The 20,594-nt window shown below is 39.5% G+C and overlaps 1 protein-coding gene across 5 annotated transcripts in view; it reads right to left on the bottom strand.

Annotated features, from left to right (window-relative positions):
- The window catches only part of SLC6A1 (solute carrier family 6 member 1), a 121,254-nt gene extending 103,171 nt beyond the window's left edge, over positions 1 to 18,083 (bottom strand). For 2 of the 5 annotated variants that reach the window (XM_032771540.1, XM_075073068.1), the window contains exon 1: positions 12,701 to 13,224. The gene's annotated coding sequence lies outside the window, so the exon portion shown is untranslated. Of the gene's footprint in view, positions 1 to 12,700; positions 13,225 to 17,666; positions 17,873 to 18,034 lie in introns of those variants that run through there. The other 3 variants (XM_032771514.2, XM_032771530.2, XM_032771548.2) reach the window with 3 other exon arrangements.
- Between the last annotated feature and the right edge of the window lie 2,511 nt (positions 18,084 to 20,594).

Below are 20,594 nucleotides of genomic sequence, written 5' to 3'. Positions count from 1 at the left end.
TTTCAATAACAACAATGGCTTGAAAATGTCTTTTGGGATCATCAAACTCAAAGTTCTTCTCTTGAACATCACTAGAAAAGTTTCATTCAGTGACATATTTGATCTTGAAGAATGTGAAGACACTGATTTTCTGCATCTTTTGAGAGGATCACCTGTTCTTTCTATCTTGTTATGTAACTCTTGACAGTGTTTACATTTTACTTCAGAAAGTGCATGTTTGTATTGGTTCAGTTCTATCACTTGATTCTTACAACTTTAGGTAGGTTATGCAAATGTATACACAGGTGTATGGGAATCCCTAAACTCTGATCTCCCTTTTTGCAGTGTTTATTAGCAACTTTTAAGTTCACTATCATTAGACTGACAAATAACCACTGTGGATTCATCACTGTGAAGACTGAAAAACAAGATGGCCAGATAGCTTTACAAAGACCTAAAAGATCAGATGTCGTCTCTACTTTCCACAAGTTTCTAGATTCAAGCCCCCCTTCAATAGTTTACAATTGTAGGGCACTGCAGTATACTCATAATATTCAGCTTCTGTGGTTATAAAATGCATCTGCCTTGCTTCAACATTTAATCAGTCACCAGGACCACTTACTGCTTCATATATTTCAATATTATTGATGTCATCCCCTATGACAGAATAAATACATTAATGGCCAGTTTGTGTCTGGCCCTAGTGCTGGTGAGCATGGGAGGATGAGGACGACACAAAGATCAAAGACAACAGCAGTCCTCATTCGCATGGTAGTGCAGAGACTACTCCCCCCTAACAGTAAGGTAGCAGGGAGGAAGCAGGCTTATGGCCTCACATCTCTTCTCATCATGCTATGGAGCTGGGTGTCAGCACATCAGGGAGCAGGCTGACAACTGTGCCAAAATACTGATGTATGCAATATCAAGATCGTCTGTGTATAACATAAATGCATTGGGGGGAATTCACCCTTTTGACCCTAGTTGGCTATGCTGATTTTCTGTAGTTTTGAGAGGGGGGGTGGGGGAGAGTATGCATGTGCACACACACACCACAAGCAAAGGCCTTCCTAGGGCATGTTGTCGTATTTCATACCAGTTGAAGTCTTAAATCTTCAGCTCAGTCTTCAAATTATCCAGGTTTTCTCATTTGACATCATTAGACTGGGTACTAGGTGAGCTGCTAGAACACAGTTGGAATGACCCTGCCCTAGATGAATATATGGCTTTCATTTGCAATGTTAGCTGCAAATCTTGGGAAGAAATGGCCTAGAAAGGGTACATCAAGCAAGAAAGCAACATCAGGAAATAGAAAACCGCACTGCTAACTTAGAGCTGTCACTAATTCAAATACAGATGCTAAATGTTAGAAAGGAAGCAGTACAATAGCAGCTCATGCTCTAGAGGTGATAAGGAAGTGACAACAGTTAACTGTGCCATTACCACATGTTAATGCCAAGCTAAGAAGACATGGCACTGTGTTGTTCCTATCACTGACCCCTATTTTCATTTGGGTGCACAGCCTTTGTTAAACTATATGTCACAAGTGGCATCTTATTTAGGACTGTTAATTTGTTTTCCTCGTGGCAAAGGAATCATTTGTCTTCTGGGCCTTGAACCAAAGAATCTAATTACTGGATCCACTGCTAAATGGAAAGCCAACAACTCTTTTAGCAACTTTTATTTTATGGATGACTAAACTTTCTAATCAAAGCAACCAGCTTAAGCAGGGTCAAACGGAACATTGGGAAAATATCTAAAGGTAAGAAAAGATACAAAACTGCGCTGTTTGTTCAATAAAATTATACAGATATGTGGTTAAGAGCTGGACTTCTTACATGGGCCTGATTCTCCACTCACTGACACAAGTGGTCTCATTAACTTTAATGAGACTGCTTATGTAAGTAAGTACTCCTCAAAATGAGTAGAGCTGCAGGTCTTGGCCAAATATGTGTATAATTGAGAATGCATTAGAAACTCAAGTTTTTACTCAAGCAGAACTTCCATGGACTTCAATGGTTCTAATTTCAATATAAATTCTGCATAAGAAGAGACTATAAGAATTTGGCTCATTTGTGGGATATACAGTCATGACAACCATCAGTTCCAATGGTTGTAAACTTTGCAAAAGGAATAGTAATCTTAATGGTTCTACTTCAACACAGTAGGTTCTGAAAGCATCAGATCCTTGTAAGTCTTTGAAATAGAATACAAACACAAAAGGTTATCCTTCATGAGAATATCTTATGATGGTTCACAGGATCGAAAACAATGTAACAGTGCCTCAAACAATGGTCTCTTCATTCTGAATTAAACACTAGAAAGAATTTTGATAAGACAGTTAATATCAGGCAAATACAGATTCTATGTGTGTGAAAGTATTGCTGCCCAAAATCCAACGACTTCAAACAGACTTATAAAACATATCAGGAGTTGTGGGTTTGTTGTTGTTGTTGTTGTTTGTTTAAGTTTAACCTATTTTATTAGGAGTTTCGTAAGTCAGCAATGAAATTAACTAGGCAATTTGCTAGTTGGCAATGGAATGATTTAAGAACAGGGTTAACAGCAAAAAGAAGAATTGAATTCACAGCGTCTGAGCACTGCATTCTAAAATTACTTGTACTAATGAACTAAGTTACACAACCCGGCAAGTAATTATTGGAGATAACTAACATTTCCAAATCTATCCTCTCTATCAGTCACCTCAAACTGATAATATTCCGTAAGTAATAAAAACAAAACTAATAACCCCTGATATTTGTATCTGTGCAGGGTTGATGCCATAAAACAACATAAATTCAATTTCAACATTATAGCTATACTTCTGAGAATGAACAATTACATTTAAACAATGCAAGAGTCCCTAAACTGCGTGCAACAGACCCAAAAGAGTTATAAGATGAACAGTGTCAAATACTGCCTTAAAAAGTCAAGCTATAAAGAACAAGGTAATGTTTAGTTCAAACCTATGACTGGTGTAGGCAAGTAAGTGTATAGTTTACCACACTCTCCCAGGGGTTCAACACTGGGAGGGCAGATTAATTTGCATTCAGATTCCCAGGATGTCCTGAATCAGTCAATGTCCTGAATAAGACCAGTCCCTGACAAGCACCACCCAATTTTGGGCAGCAGTGAACCCTCTGGTAGAATGGGGCTTAAAGGCACATTGTGGGGCTGTGAATCCCATGGGGAAGATTTTCTTCCTCCAGGGTCGTGAGTCTGAGTTACTGCCATGGAATTAATCTGACCAACAAAGTGCACCTAGGCAGGGAACAGATAATGCCTCAGATTGAACACAATGTCTTGGAGCTCATGGGCCCAATTCTTATCTGATGTAACTAAGTGTAGCTTCACCGACTCCAAGGGAGCCTTGCTGATTTACATCTACAGAGAAGCTGGTCCTACGTGTCTTTTTTTTTGCCAAATTATTACCTTTCCTTAATTTAGGACCCAGAAATTGTTGAACATAGAACTTTCAATGAAATAAGTCATTTTCTAAAATAAAATTCAGACATTTTTTGATAAAATAACCAATACTGTGAAAAAGGGCCACTGATGAATTCTTTCCTGAGTGAATGATCCATCTGGGCAAAGGCCTTTTGATATTGTAATAAATGTGAATGTCAAAAATTAAACAAACAAAATAAAAAAACTGACTAAAACAAAACTAGATTTGGCCAAGCAGGATGTGTTAAACTAGAAGTTCCATTGATTTTGGCTCCCTCTTTAGCTTTTGAATCATTTGTGAACATATCCTGTTAGCTGTGAATGTTTTCATTGTGTGTGTAAATGTTCACCAAATATATCGAATGAATATAGTAACATGTCAAACATATTTTAATCTGGCCAAGCCTAGATGAGTGTACACCAATAATGATACAAAGAGGAGGAACACTGAGGAATGAGGACAATGTAGAAGACATCTGAATGACAAGATGCTTTGCTAAATATCATGGGTCTGATCACACACCCACGGAAGTCAAAGGCAGAATTCCCATTGGCTTCAGTTGTGCAGGATCAGCCTAGACGTGCCACCTGAAGTGGTTTCTTGGGGGTTCAGGCTCGTATTCCACAACAGTACTTAGGCACCTAACTCCCATCTGGTTTAAAAACCTTTGAGGATCTGGTCTAGGTGTACAGGTTAATGACTTTAGTTTATTTCACCACTGAACATCTGGGTCAAATTCTGATCTATTGGAGCTCACAGACTAACTGGAGTTTGGTATCTCTAGAGATCTGCTCAAGAGAAGCTCAGGACTCTAAGCCAGCAATGCCCCTCTGCTATGTACATCGGCCAAACTGGACAGTCGCTACGGAAAAGGATAAATGGACACAAATCAGATATCAGGAATGGCAATATACAAAAACCTGTAGGAGAACACTCCAACCTCCCTGCCCACACTATAGCAGACCTTAAGGTGGCCATCCTGCAGCAAAAAAACTTCAGGACCAGACGTGAAAGAGAAACTGCTGAGCTTCAGTTCATCTGCAAATTTGACACCATCTCAAATTTGACCTGCCTCTGGAAATTTCCACTACATGCATCTGACAAAGTGGGTATTCACCCATGAAAGCTCATGCTCCAAAACATCTGTTAGTCTATAAGATGCCACAGGATTCTTTGCTGCTTTTACAAGACTCTAAGTGTAGGGTTAATCCAGATCAAGAGCCATGTGGGGAAGCAGGCACAGTCCTGCTAATAGTGGGTGAAATTTACATTAGCTCACAAGGTCTATGCACCACTTACATCCCACTTGAGCCCCATTTTGAGGATTTAAATGGGACAGAAGTGCCTTGTGCTATCCCTCTGCACACAGGAGAATATCCTTCAGTAGAGGTGTTGTTTTAGACAACACTGTTAGCCCCTCATTTTCAGGTGTATTATTTTCCCACACTATTTTTCCAATGCGAATTAGAGGACTAAAAAGAGTCACAGTGTGACTATTGATGATGAAATATCATTTAACTCAATTAGAAAAAGCCCACAATAATTGTAGGATCATATCTGGTATAAACTACCCTTATAATAACGCCCCCCCCCCCTGCCCGGAAAAAAATCAACCTAAACAAATACAGTTCGAGTTTCAAGACTTAAATTCAGAGATGTTTTGGGTGCAGTTAGTCTGCTTAGTAAGCCACAATTACTTCGTAGATGGAATGTGCATTGTAAAATACATTTATGTGAATATTCAAAACTCTTGCAATCAATATGCAGCACAGATCTCTCCACTATAGCCGGTACAATTATATTGTATTGGCACATGCCTGGTTACCAAGGCAACCAGTATCCTTCAAACCAACTCTATTATATGGCTATTACAAGGCTTTTGGAATCTCTGGTGTCCAAGCCATCACTCAGGGGCTACTTCGTGTTAATAACCCTCAGTATAGAGCAAGCAAGAAAAGCAAAAAACTACACGCAAACTCCGCTTTGCTGATGTCTGTTACAGCTATCTCCCTATTCTTTTGTCTCTTACAGCTGTCCACATACTCCATTCTGTTTTGTTCTCCTGTGGCCTCCCCTCCCGGTGTTAAGTTGTTTAGCAGGGCCACTGCCCTTCTCAAAATGGAGAGCCCCTTAACAGTTGTTTACCAAAGACAGCCACTGCCCTTTTCAAAGAGGATGGCCAATTGTGGCTAAATGGGACCACTGCCCTGTTCAAAGGTTAGTACCCTGTTATCACCGTTGTTAAACTGGCCTCGTGTAGCTGGACAATGTCCAGTTGCAAGGCCTATTGGTGTTTTTAACGGTCCGGGCATGAGTCATAAGGGGCCTCAATGTGCTCTGAGTCACCTATTGCAAGGACTCTGCCTTAGACATGTCTCTGTGCTCACCTGCTTTTTCTTTTTCTCTTCCCCCTGCCTCTGAGCCAATCAAAAGTACTGGTGGGAAACTGCCTAAGTTTTCCCTTAAAACCAGACATTTTCCTTCTATCAGACCTCAGAAAGGTTCCTCTGCATTGCTGCTGGTCTGATCAGCACGGGGTTCTGGGGTCCTTTCTCTCCGCTCTCGTTTTATTTTTGAGGTACCCCGTTTTTTGACACCCCCCCACGAAGAACGAATTGCTGCCTGAGAGATCTCCTGATTATTGAGACTGTACCCAGCCTTCTGATGATTTTGCTGTTTACCTCTGCTGCTTCCTTTGGGGCTGGTAAGAATCCTCTGTGAAATTCTGTGAAATTCTCTATACTTTTATTTTATTATCTTAGCTGCTCTCTCTCTTCCCCAGCACCCGCAGACTTAACCAGCACCCAGCATAGCTGTGGTTAAGTTAGGTTTAGAGAATTGTTTGTATTGTGTTCTGTAAGTTAGGTTAAGAAATTTGTTGCATTGCGTTCTGTTACTTGCTGATTGTGTTAGTCTTGGTTAAGTTAGGTCATAGATAAGTTTTTGCTGTGTTCTGTATAGTTGTGGTTAAGTCTGTCTTCCTGCTGCCCACACCGAGCTCTCAGTCACCCCATACCCTCAGTCTCTCTGCTGTTTAAACCTGCAGCTGCTGCCCTCTGTCTCCGAAGTTTAAATTCTCCCTCTGCTCTCTTGCTGTTTAAGCTGCAGCCTTGCTGATCTCTCTGCTGTTAAAACCTGGCAGCCTGCTGCTCTCTGTCTCTAACTCTCTCCTCTTCTTCTCCTTTTATCCTTCCTCCACACTCTCCTATTCCCCCCAACCTCAATTGTATTCTGAAGTCTAGCATAAAACCCCATTTGGTTACCTCTTTTCTCTCTAACACACCTCACATTTTACATTTAACACTGCTGACATCATTTTACTAGAGTTGGTTAACTACACATTTTGCCCATATACTGTTAGTAGGCTATATGCTGCTGTACACACCTTTTACTAGAAATTGGTTAGCTACTTGGTACATTCATACTCAGTGTTATTGGTTACAACTCGTATGTACCACTGTCATTGTAAAATATTGAACGCCCTATACTATTTGCTAAAAGAAACCCCTCCCCAATCGTCTACCTTAACAAACCCCATACCCCTCACTATTGAATTTTCCCTGTTTTTTGCATTTTCTTAATAAAGTTTATTTTGCACCCCACCTGTATGGTAATTGCTCCCCAAGATCCCATATACCTGCTGGAAGGGACAGCTGATAAACAGTATTAGAAGGCAGAGGTGGCCTGGGAAATTAAACTCAATCAGCTAAGGGGAAGCAACTCTTATATAACAATCTTTATTAAGTCAGACAAATGTAGTGACAGTTCATTGCAGACATTCAATTCTGAAGATGAATCACTGTCTCAGTAAACCTGATGGTGGAGAATGGCTACGGTACCAATTATAAGAAAGATAAAATCTTTCTGCAAATCTGTAGCATTGCAATATTAATTTCTCATTACTGCAGATATCAAAATGGGTTGAAGTAAGCTATAAATGTATCAACAAAATGAAGGAAGAAAATTATTTCGATTTTACCTTTTCATGTTGTCTATTGAGTTTAGAGAGTTTTGATGGGCTACTATCAAATTTACTATCTTTACAGTATAATCTGAATTTGATTAATGTAAACTGTCCCAGAACACTTTGGGAAAACATTCTATATCAATAATTGTCCAGGCCATTTTTGTATATAAGCATTTCCACATCAAAGCATTCCTACAACCTCATTATGCTCTGTACAGCTTAATTCAAAGTCTCCCTGAGCCACCAACCAGGGAATTTCAGGCAGATAATAAGTAACCTAATTTGTTAAAACAATCCTTGCCAAGTCATTCAATAAGTTGCTAGCTACAAAATGTGAACTACATGCTGGGCAGGGTAGGAGGGATGATGCTTTGAAAGCAGTGGTTTCATGGGTGCTATGAAAAACTCAGATGCGCTCTACACTTGAAAGTGTACCAATAGCAGACCAAAAGATTTCTGAGCTTGTGCAGAATATGAATGATTCCTACTTACCCTTAAACTGTGCTCAGCACTGTTTCAGAAACCATGCTTATACTGAACTAGTTCTGAACATAATTTGTCCTTGACTATTCTAGCTACATCTTGCACCAATTGTCAGCAAGAGGCAGAATGCCTACTGTGAGCCAGAGAGTCAGTCTGCAGAGTTAACACCTCATTGAAATGAACAGAACCACTCTGCACCTCTCTTAAGATCATTCCCTCCTATGGGGCCATAGAAGAGCTAGCATGGTTCCAGGGCATAGAGAGGGTGGGGACAGGACTTAGAAAGCTCACACATCAGATGCACAAGTGTTTTGCACTGTGGAGTCCGGCTCCACCTGCAACCCCTGTGCACTCCTTGAGTAGCAACTGGGTAGTGGCTCCACTCATGGAATAGCCTATCGTGTGCTCAGGTTGGAGTTACAATTTGGACTTTAAGCAGTTCACAGCTGCCTACTGTTTCAGGCTGGTTGGCTGTGGATACATGAAGACAGCAGTACACTGAGGTCACATTTGGAAGGTTTTCTTTCCATTGCCTAGATGAAAGTCCAAACACTCCAGAGGTTGATGTGAAACTTTCCTACACACCCTTGGCCAGTGACTTTGTTAAGCACTCAGAAAAGCCAACAGAAAAATCACTTCATATGTTCACCAATAACATTAACATCATACACTTCTGACCGAATTATCAGTCAGACTTAAGCTTGGTCTCCCTTACTGCCCATATGTTTTGTGCCTGCAGTTAACAGGAGACAATCCACGGCTTAGCCTGCTAAGCACGCAGTTTCAGGCACAAACATCGTACATAGCTGTCCAAGTGCTAGATATGTGGCAACAATTACCTGCAGGCACAATTTCTGGATTGCAACAGAAGTGAAGCCATCATGTGAGCTATATAAACTTAAAAGATCTTTAAAGTTTTAACTGAAAGCTCACCCTGTCCTTCAATTTTAGGGTCAAACTCCTTACTCGTATAAAACTCCTAGTGAAATCAACAGGTCAAAGCTTGCTCTTAAGTTATATAGTCCAGAGCAAAATTTGGCCTGGAGTAAAAACTTAGGGCCATATTGTGCCTGACCATTATATAAGTGAACAACGAGGGGTAGAGGGCACAAAGAGCTCCCCAATCACCCCTACGCAGGCCAGGAAAGAACTGAGCAAAATTCCAGCCTCTGTGCCACTGGGCTGCAGGGGGAGCAAGGTATTGCTAAGGGGATTCGGAGGAGGTGAGAGAGACCTTGGTCCTTCCCTCCCTCATATGCACCTCACTTAAGCCAGATGGTTGGCTGCCCAAAGGGGAGTAAACTAGTAAACTGTACTCCATGAAGAGACAATAATGGTTGCACAGGCTTTGTGCATCCGAAAGTGCCGCAAAGAAGAATGGCTCGTTAGTCATCCATTATTGTGGGATGTGTGCACTCTGAACAGTTAAGCCCTTAAGGAATCTGGCCTGAGTAAATACCGCTATCATTCTTTTAAAACATTAAAATGTTTAAAAACATTAATAGTAGTAGCTTATTATGTTGTTTATTTTGTTGAATTAATAGTGGCTTGATATATACATAAAATTAGCATAAATACTAAACAAAATTAGGATTCAAACTATCTTAACCTTCTGCACTCTGCTGAAAAGGAGGAACATATCAAATAAATAACACACACCTACTACTTGAGGGCCCATCCCCCCCACTATCCTTCTACTTATATAAACACATAATTTAGATAATAAAGTATTTATTTTAATTTCCAGAGGTTTCAGGATTATAAATATTTTCCCCAGCTGCATATTCATCAAAGTAATCCCCTCTGGTCATTCAGAATTATTTAAATTATAATTAAAAGTATTCATCTGATTGTATCTACCCCTCACTGGCGTTTATAACATTTACTCATACATGAGGCTGCAAAGCCTCTGCATGTTTTCAGTAATGTCTGTGCTGATCATCAGTGCAGTAGTAGGAATCTGTGCATTTCTGCCTTGCTGAATGTCTCCTTAGGCTTTCAATGGCCTGAAAAGAAATCCAGGAAAAGAGAAACATACTAAACAGTGCCCCCTTGCTGTTGACCAAAGATGAAGGCCATGTTTTTAACCCTAAAATGTTTTCGCCATCCAGGATTAGAGTTTCAAGTTCACTATAAACATTAGAAAAAAAATGAAGTCACTTGGTGGAAAAAATAGGATTATAGTAGTGAGGAATTTAAAAGACATACCAGACAGCTACCATCCATCTGTAGGCAAGCGTATCAGTTATGAGATTGATGCTATACCCCCATTTTAGCCAGAAAAATCTAGTTATCTAATAACAGTCCCAAGATTCTGGTTTGTAAGGAAATCTTAATACACTCTCTGACCCACAAAGTATCAATTCTGAGTTCTAAAGACACTTAAATTGCAATAGAAATGTCACAGTTCCACACACACCACATAAAAACAGTACACTTTTACATGGCATAAATGCAGAATACACATCTGAAAAAAGGTTCACACCTTGGGGTCAGTTGTGTTATTTTATTTAAACAAGAGAGATGTACAAGTCAATGGAAGGAATGCAGGATCAGCCCTTGTGATAGAAAATCTCATATTTCTGTTTTCTCCCTTAAAAGCCACAAAGAGATGGAATGTAACAGACATAGTCTGTCTGAAAAGGTATGTTTACTTTTTAAAATGAAACTTCCCAAGAAAATAGGTTTCTGACATGTACTCTTGCTTCTGATTGAATATTCAACAATTCCAAAAGAGGCTCTTCTACCTTTTAACTGTGTACAGTTTTTCTTTTGTCACATTAGTTTACGAAGCTATATAATTAACTATTATATACATACTGGGAATAATTTGCCTTTGCAGTGTCTGCCAATATCAAATGAAATTAAAATTTTTTCTGTTTAAAAAAAATCTTTACTCCCTTCCTTATGTATCCTTGTTACAACATCTGCTGTGTTTTTAACAAGTGGTGTAAACAAACAAAGAAAGGTAAAAACTTGACCAGACTTCTCCATATTTTAAATTACATATTTTTCATAAAATATGATAATCAAAATCATATAGCTTAAAAGTACAGAGATGGGGCTTGATTTTATTTATGGTATTCTTTAGATCTGATGGATCATTCAAATTTATATTTATCAACCTATTTTTAAACAAGGATCATTCTATAGTTTACACTCAGGCTTAAGTAACAAAGTGTGAAGATTATAAAAAATAACTGGATTTCTTGTGAAAAAATTGAGAGAGTAAAAGTTAAACATTTATTCACAATCTGAAATGACTAAAAAAATACTGTAGTGTTTTTAATTCGTTGTCCAGCAACAGATATTCTTTTTGAGAAGTGATTCAGTGCCTCAAAATAATTTCAGAACAATAAACATGGAAAATGAGTTCCTTGCTTATTGAGATTTAAATCTTAAAGTTAAATTGTCAAGACCTACATCTGAATCTATGTAGTGGATAATGCCTACTTAAAGTCAGATAGAAATATGGTTTTGATTAATTTACTCTATTTTCATGAACAACAGTTGCACATCCAAGTTTCTTAAGAGCAAGACGAATATTCCATTTACAAAATGCTGAAGTGAATACTGGAAGTGGTTTAGCAGCTGGTGGGCAACATTTGCCTTTTACCACAGAATCTACATCTTTTGTGCATTCCAGGTTTCCAAATGAAAATACGTATGACGGGTTTTGTATTGCAGAACTAGGAGTGAACCAATATGAAAGCAGAATTATAGCTAAATCCTGCAGAGTCTCTTCATGTTAAAAGCTGATCACACTGGCAGTGTGAGAAATTGGAACAGAAACAGTCAGACAATTTAAATTCTGATTTCTACGTTGGGCCAGTTACCCTGGGCTAAATCCAAAGTATTACCACGAAAGCTAATGAAGTTACTCCAACTATACTAGTGTTATTGAGCAGCATTTAGTCCCTGGCTTACAGATTACACAATTACCATTGCCAATGCTGTCAGCATCCTCATTTTCACAAGCTTGTGTATTTGCCTCATTTTAAATAATTGTTACAATCATTACAAATTAATTTTGCATAACCACAAAATATCCCTACAAAATGCTAGTGGTTCTTTGCAATCTGACACATTTCATTGCTAACACTACTATTTACAAACTGATGTTTGAACTTCTTGATACTTATGAATTTGTGGAGGAAAAAACCTAAAATGACTTTTTAATCATTTTCAGCACTAGTAAGTTTAGGACCAAATCCTGAAAGAAAACTTACCCTGAAGTTAACAGAAGTTTTGTATCAATTAAGCAAGTTGATTTTCTCCCTAACCTAAGGAGACATCATAACTTTTGATTTATCTGAAAGAAACACAATTCTAAAGCGTGGCTATACATTTTGTTCCTATTAAGTGAACCAGGAAAAACAGTGTGAAGAAGTCTCACGTTCGGTGATGAATTCCTTTAGAGAATAAACATGGAAAAATACTAAAAGTTGATTTATGAGCAGTAGTAACCTATTCAATGTCTACATTTATTCTGATTTAGAGACCAAAACAAAATGTGAAACAAGCATAACATTTTCTGCCTACTCCTATCCTTTTCAGATTAAGATAATTCTTTAGAGAGCAAATGGAACAGAATATTTCAGTCACTATACTGTTTTTACTTTTGAAATGTACTAATTTGTGTTAACTATTAGACATTACATAGATATAGCAACTGCTGATTTGCATGAAGTTCTGCTTTACATTCTTTTGAGTTTTTACATAATGTAATGATAGCAGACAAGATGTGCAGTTTTTGTATTATATCAGTACAATGACAAGATATTACTGCCTCACTTTCATTTTCTTCAATAATTGTCACAACTGACCTTGTTTTTCCAAAATGAATTCTGTCACAGTAATGAAAATGTCCTTCTCTGTTTGGCCAAACTGGTGCAGTCATCTCATGTTCAAGAAGGTCATCATTGCAGTAACAGTCATCATGCTTTGATAGTCTCTAGTAGAAAGCATTCAGAAAAGGTTCTGAGATGCTTGGCTTTCCATATTTTATATAACCAAATGTGTCACTGCATTACAGCACAATCATGTAAATGTCATTGGAGATCATCTAAAATTCAGTCAGAAGGCATAGATGTTTCACAAAGTCGAAACCCATCTTTTGTTTTGAATGTGCAATGCAGGCACAAGCTAGAAGATTCACAACATGTGGCAAATCCTGAGAGGAGAGTGAAAAGAAGTTTCCACGAATTATCATCAAATCAGGATTCTCTCTAACACTAGGGTTCTATTGTTCGTTCATACTTGAGTCATTCTAGAACAGGTTTACAGCTCATGAAAATTTGTCATTTCAGGCAAGACGGGTGCAGACAGGCTTATGGGATTTATTTAGAAATATATCTGGCACCAATAACTTGTGGGTGCCTACCATTTATGGATTCAATTGTAAAATAACCACCCCCTTTGCTTGTTAACAATGCGTACGCCCAATCACTACTCAACCGTTCCTAATACAACATTGGTGAACTACAGAAGTTGACAGGCTTGCTGATGTAACATTTCTCTGTCTTAAGTAAATAGGTTGATCTCATTAATTCAACTCAACGCCAGATCTTGCATTGAGATTAGCCTGTCCACAGTTATTAAATCACTGGCTTCTTTTGAAATGTAGTTCTATGAAGCCATGATATTTACCAAACTTGGTGGGTGAGAATCAAAGATGAGAGCAGTAACTGGAATTACCAAGATGGTGCTTATAAGAGGTGGGCTTCATTCTTTAACACCCAATAAAGAACGAACAGCAAAATGAAAACAACTCTTTCCCCTGTCTTTCATCATGCGCAATACTTGTCTAAAGAGAGATAAAGCAGAATTTACACACGCACACATACAAATGAAATAAAAACCTTCCAAGTTTATTAAGAACAGTTCACTTAGGCTGATAGCTGAATCTCAGAATTATTTCATATTTATTATATTCAATTAATGAGTAAGATAAGAGAGTGTATAAAATCAGCTGCATATGATTTATCATATACTTATAGAATTCTATAAGTATTTATAGATCTGTGGAAAAACACCCAAGCTGCTCTATAAACCAGCAGCCTACCCTGGCCATCATTTAAATGACGTCTTTCCTTTTAAAACCCTTGCTTTAGTGGGATAAACATGATACTAATAATTTGTACTAAAAATTAAAAATTGTACCAGATTACCTTATGAAAAACAATGAAATTTTCTTACAGAAATGTAAATGAAGGCACAATTCCATTATAAACAGGGTTTACTATAATCAGAATTACAATGTTCACACAATAATGCAGTGAAAAATTTTAGGATTGTTGCTCTGCTTCTCAATAAACCGAGTTTCATTAAGTCTAAGCTCATGATAGGAGAATTGTGCTGTATTAATACAACTATATCAAAGGTTCAACTATTTTATTTAGAGTTTATAGTTATCAACACAGAAAACGAGCATTGCAATTATCATCAGATTATACCCAGTTACAGTTATAGCTAATATTTTGGTTTGACTGGTAGTTTTTTTGGGGGAAGCTTTCAGATATATTTGTGCTTAATGATCAACATTTGCCAACCTGGGTGCCTAAACTCAGGTACCCAAACCCATATTTGGGTACATAAATAAAAATGAGCTGATTTTCACAAGTGCTGAACTTCCACAAATCCAACTGGAGTGAGTGTAAACTGAATATGCCCAGCACCTTTGAATATCAAGTCACCTTTACTTAGATGTCTACAATGGCTTTAGCAGCACCAATTTTGAAAATATTGGTCAATGTCTACACTTCTAGATACGTTCTCCCCATTTGAAGTTTCATCATCTAAGTCCTTAAATTTTAAGGAGATCAGGATCAGTCCACTGCTCCTACATGTCCCTCCCTGCCTTCGAAAAAGGAATGTCTTTTTTTGCTGGAACTCAGTGTTATTCACTGAAATTTGCCATGCAGGTCAGGCAATCCCCTGAAGGGAAGGGAGAATTTAAGACATGCATATCAAATCTCATTACTGTTCTTTTATGAGAATCAATCAAATATAGGATGTGATGATGTCATTATGACGTCTATTTAGGGATTAAAAATCATCGCTTCTTGGCAATTGAACCAGTCCAATAGAGAACAAAGAAAGCACTGGAAGAGGTTATGATCTGTTCCATTTACTGTAGGATAAACTAATCATTTAGTCCTGAAAAACAAGGCACGTTGTAGTTTAATTCTACCTGTTGTTTCAAATAATAAGATAGAACTATTTTTCCTATACCTTATGTCAATCCAACTGCTTTTTTATTAGCCATTTGAGAAAAAAATCAAACAACAAATTAGTTCCATTCCTGGTATTTTCTTTTGGGGTTTTTTTGGCAATATCCGAACACGTAATGCCCCAAAACCATTTTTCTACAGATGAGCAGTGTCTGCCTCTAAGGAAAAAGCTCACATGCTGCATACAAAGCTAATCTTTTTTTTTTTTTTTTTTTTTTTTTTTTTAAAGAAAACTCTTTATTTTAAAATAAACCCCAATAATCTCATACTTCTGAAGTCAAGCGGCCCTAAGTCCAACAGCAGAAAAGTAGAAATTACACTAGCTATATTAATTCTAATAAAATAAGCTAGAAACATTTATTCCACAAGGCTCTGATATCTGTAAAGACTCTATGAAGCTTCTTTCTCCCTTAAAAGAAAAAAAGCTTTGTTCATGAAAAAGAAATTTGTCATGCTATTTCTGGTGCCTGTTTCTGGGCATCCAAAAAGGGATAGATGCCCGGAATCTATGCCTGACCTGATTTTCTTTAAAGTTCACTCATCTCTATTGAGAACATAGATTTAAATCTAAGTTCAAATGCAGCTAAGCAAAGAAATAAGTGAATTGAAATTACAACTCTTGGAAACACATTAACAACCTATAAATATGTTACTAAGCTATCTCTATGTTTTCAAATCAGTGTGTGTTTTAATTTTAGACCAAAACTGAAGTGCAATTGTGTTGATTTAAAATGTTATCTCATCTTCTGTAAAAAAAAAATACTTTTATTAAGACACTGGCAAAATTTTATGTCATCATGTTTAGAGTTTCATTGCAGGTTTTCCAGATACACATGATTCAGATAATATCCAAAGAATGCTCAACTTACTCTTGAAAAAACCTCTGCTCATTTTTGTTCAATACTGCCCTGTTTTATAAAGAAATTCATTGTAGTTTATTAAACAGATCTAAACAATTAGTCTGTTCATTTAAAAAAAATAATTATAGTTCATCTATTTTGTCAAGAACTGTTCCATACATAACAAAGGACTGACAATATGCAAGTTACATTTAACATACAACAAAACATCCGTATAGATATAATTTTTTTTAAAAAAATGTAATTTCCAGCACTTTCACTGTACATATTGTTAAACAGACACACTTCACTCTTTTCAAACATTAACACCATCATCTGAAGTTCATGAACATTTTTAGCTGAATGAACAATTTCTCTTTAAAATCCAGATGCAGACTGCTCTGTCAACCATTCCCCTAGCATCTCATTTGAAATTTGTGTCTTCACAGAACATTTGTCACATTCCAATGCATTGTTTAGAGAAAAATATTCCAACCACTACTATCCAGCTCTCCAATAACACCTCACCACCCTTCCTCAAACAATAAAAAAAACTCAAACAAAAATAAAAAGATGGTGAAGAGCATCAGAACCATCAATGCCTATTATTTTGTAAACAGATTAACTATCATGTTCATGAAATAAAAGTGACATAAGAGTCTGATATTATTTTAGTCATTCAAGTTAACAACACTTTTTTGTTTCATGTTGACAATTTTTTGATCTCTTCACCCTGTCTACTTCAACAGAACAAAGATTTAAAGTTAACAAGAAGTCAGTGTTTAGCTTAGTGAATAACAAAGTGAGGAACAGAGAGAACTGATTCAGTTCTTGCTAGAGGCTTAAGAGTGCCTGAGAGACCTAACTACTTCTGCAATCCAAAATGTACAGATAAAAATCAGGTTAGGTTGGGGTTAAACACCTTCAAGCAGTTACCCTCTGGGGAGAAAACTGGGAACAGGAATGACTTTACACTGGCATTAGGCAAATTCCTGTTCATTGACCTTCATTACCAAAGCTCCTGGTATCTAGGAGCATCCCAAGCATTCTGTGCCACTGTTGATACCATTGTGGAGGAAAGCAACATGACAGGGTGGAAATAAGGAGAAAATAGGAAATGTTCAGCAAATAGCTCAGCAAGAAGACAAATCTATGTGATAGGCTGATATGCAGTATTCCTAACAGGTGTCTGGTGGTTACTTTACACACATATAATAAATAACGTATGCATGTGCAGCAAAGGTAGTTGCTAACTCTAAATCTATAATCTGGTCTTTTAAATGAGGGAATAGTCCTCTAAGATTTGATATAATGAAATCTAACATTATAGCTACTACCAGGATCACACAGTTTCAATTCGCCTTAGTTGCCGTTTTATAGTCGCCGAGAGTCTTAGATTCCCTTTTTGCAACTGTCCACAATTTGATATTGTTGCATATAAGCCCCCCCCAAAATGTAGCTACCTTCAGTAAAATTATAAGTGTTATTTTTAGACAGGAATAGAAACTGAGCTTGATATCTAGTTCACCCTGTAGAAAATCCTATATTTTGATCAAAGCCAATTTTTATGCACATCACACAAAGCATTAAGATAGCTTGTAAACCAAACTTACAGAAACATCTCACCCATTACACCCTACACTGTTTTCAAAAATTCTGCATTTCAGAACTGTACAAGCAACAAAAATCATTCCCCACGCATCATACTCCCCGCAACGTACCGGAGGGTGTAAATGAACTTCAGGCAAGTGTCACAGACACACTGAGCTCGCTGGCACAGAACTGGCCTCACAGCAGATTCAGGCGAGAGGCAGGAGCAAGACAGGTGATGCCACAGGTAGAGGCTCTTCTCAGGGCAGGACCGCCGGGTCCCCGGGCACGGGCCAGGGACGGGCTCGCTGGGGGGTGTCGTTCTCAGAGGGAACCCCTGAGTGTAAAGGACCCGACCGTCACCGCAAACCCCGACACTTCTCCGTCCATCCGCCCCCTGCTTCAGCCAAGCATCCCGGGACCGCTGGGCACGGAGAAATCGCCCAACTGCAGCTTGGCTGAGGCAGCTGCTGCGGCAGGGGGAACAGCACACACCTACCTGCCGGGCTCCCAAGGCGGCGGCGGCGGCTGCTGCTGCCGCCAGCAGATGTGCCGGAGCCCGCCCGCGCTGCTCGCCCTGCCGGACGGGACTGTTCTTGGAAAGCTCGGCGCCGGCTGCACACGCCGGGCTCTGGCTCGCCCTCCCCGCGCAGCACGCGCGAGCCCACCCGGAGGAGGGGAGCCGGGTACCTGCGGTCCGGCGGCCCCGGCCGGGTCAGAGCTTGGACCTCCGAGAACGGCGGGTCTCTAAGCACCCCCGACCGCCTGCAAGAGACCTGCGCCCGCCATCGCCGCAGGGGCAGCTTCGACGGGCAGTGCCGGCGCTGGCCGTGCCGGGAGATGCGGGGGGGGCGGTGAAGGCGCACGCTGCGGAGATGGCGCGCGGGTAGGAAACGCTCTGCATGTGCGATGGGCGGGGTGAGAAAGCGGCTCAGCAGGTGCAGATCAGAGACAGTTGCAAAGGGGGGGGGGCATGCGGAGGCGCCGGGGTGACTGTGGGGTGGGCAAAGGAACAGCTCAGAGGGCAGCAGGTGGGGCGCTTAGTGGATTCTCACTGGAACGGACAGAGAAGGTGAGGGGCCAAGTGGGGAAGGATGGAGGGGGATGGGGCAGGAGCTGGCTGTAGCTTTAGGCTGAGCTGGGCCTATGGGAAAGGGGTCTGCTGTGGTTTGAGAGATGCCCTCTTTTCGACTAGCAGAGGCTGCAGGCGGTAGTGGGAGTTGCTGTCCACACAGCAGACTTTTCCTAGGCAGGAGCAGCCCTGGGGAGTGAGTCTTGTAGACTGGGTGGTTCTAGCAGGTGAAGGGATCCTGCTCTAGCTCTGTGGGAGGATCTTGAGCACAGCTACCTCTGACTCCCTAGTGCATTTGTCTAGCTACCAACAAGCCCACAGCAACCCTCTTTTTCATGGCATCTCAACCCAAAGAGCACATGAGGGGGTCATTAATCTTCAGTGCTTCCTTATGCAACTTCCCTGAACTTTCCCAGCTGAGAAGGCTGTGGAGGTGGGGACCATTCCTTCAGCAGATTAGCCTAAATCAATTTTGTGTGCTTTGTACAGTAACTCCTCATTTAACATTATAGTTATGTTCCTGAAAAATGCAACTTTAAGTAGAAGGAGGTTAAGTGAATCCAATTTCCCCATAAGAATTAATGTAAATATGGGGGTTAGATTCCAGGGAATTGTTTTCACCAGACAAAAGACATTACACATACACAGTATAAGTTTTAAACAAACAATTTAATAGTGGTACACAGTGATGATGATTGTGAAGCTTGGTTGAGGTGGAAGAGTCAGAGAGTTGGATGTTTCCCTTACTGCTAAGTAATGAACTAGCAAGTGACTGAGCCCTCAAGGGTTAACTCTCTTACTCTGCAAGGCAGCAGGAATGGAGGAGATAGGGTATTTCCCTTAAGTACACTGCCTTGTTAATTAGCTCAGCTTGCTGAGATGGCAGCTGCTTCAAGCACCTCCCATCCTGAGCCCTGCTTTATGGAAGATGGGGTAAGTGGGGTGCAGGAACAGGGAAGAAGGGGACACCCTGACTGCCCCGCTCTTCCTTCCCTCCCCCCCCCCCCACCACCACAGCAAGCAGGAGTCTTGGGGAGCAGCTCCAAAGCAGAGGGCAGGAGCAGCACAGGGTAGAGGGGGGAGGGACATAACTGAACTGCAGGCAGCTGCTGCACAGGGAACTTAAGGGACTGTCTGTCCATGCTGGTTCCAAGCCCCCACCACCTAGCTGCAACAGGCTGCTCTTCCTAAAAGCAGTAGACAAAAACAGGTGGCTGCTAAACAACCTTAGAAGGGAGCATTACATAACTTTAAACTTCCATGTTCCCTTAATTGATCAACAAAACATTAACCAGGACAACTTTAAGTGAGGAGTTACTGTACTGAGACTTAAAAAAATTCCCATCCTACATTAGAACAAAGATGAAATCTTGAAAAGTTTAACAACTCACTTTTCAAAAGTTTCAGTTGATCAAAACTATTTTAAAAATTATTGAAACAACGTTCAGACTTTTTTTTTTAACCAGTTACCTTAAATTTCTAAATGAAAAGTTGGTCCAAACCCCACAACCAAAATTTTTCATTTAAGAATGTCAAAACAAGGCCTCTCAGCAATCTAAACACTTCTTTCCAACCTTATTTTGAGTTGAAAAATTAATTGAAACTGACTGTTTTCATGAAAAGTTTCAGTTACAACAAATCGGCATTTCCCAATGACAAAAAGTGTTTTATTGAAAGATCCCCAACCAGCTCTATTTATAAGGCATTTATAAATGTAGTACCCGACAGTATCAAAACACATTCTTCCTTGTCAAAAAAAGTCTGACTTAAAAGCCAAATGTTCTATGTAACAATTTCATAAACTACAGACAGACTATAGCTATTTGTGAGAAGTGACAACATCTAGGGGAAAAAAAAGTTGATGTTGACTCCAAGGGTCCATTTGAAATGAGTGGAAGCTGTGACAATTAGTAACAGGATTTCAGCAGGAGAAATTGAGGACATCTTGGGGCGGGGGGAACCAAGATAAGTCAGTTTGTTTTATTTC

This window comes from Chelonoidis abingdonii, chromosome 17, assembly GCF_003597395.2.
Source record: "Chelonoidis abingdonii isolate Lonesome George chromosome 17, CheloAbing_2.0, whole genome shotgun sequence".
NCBI classification, from domain to species: Eukaryota; Metazoa; Chordata; order Testudines; family Testudinidae; genus Chelonoidis; species Chelonoidis abingdonii.
The sequence above is the reverse complement of the archived record's forward strand: the minus strand, read 5'-3'. Positions and strand labels throughout refer to the sequence as shown.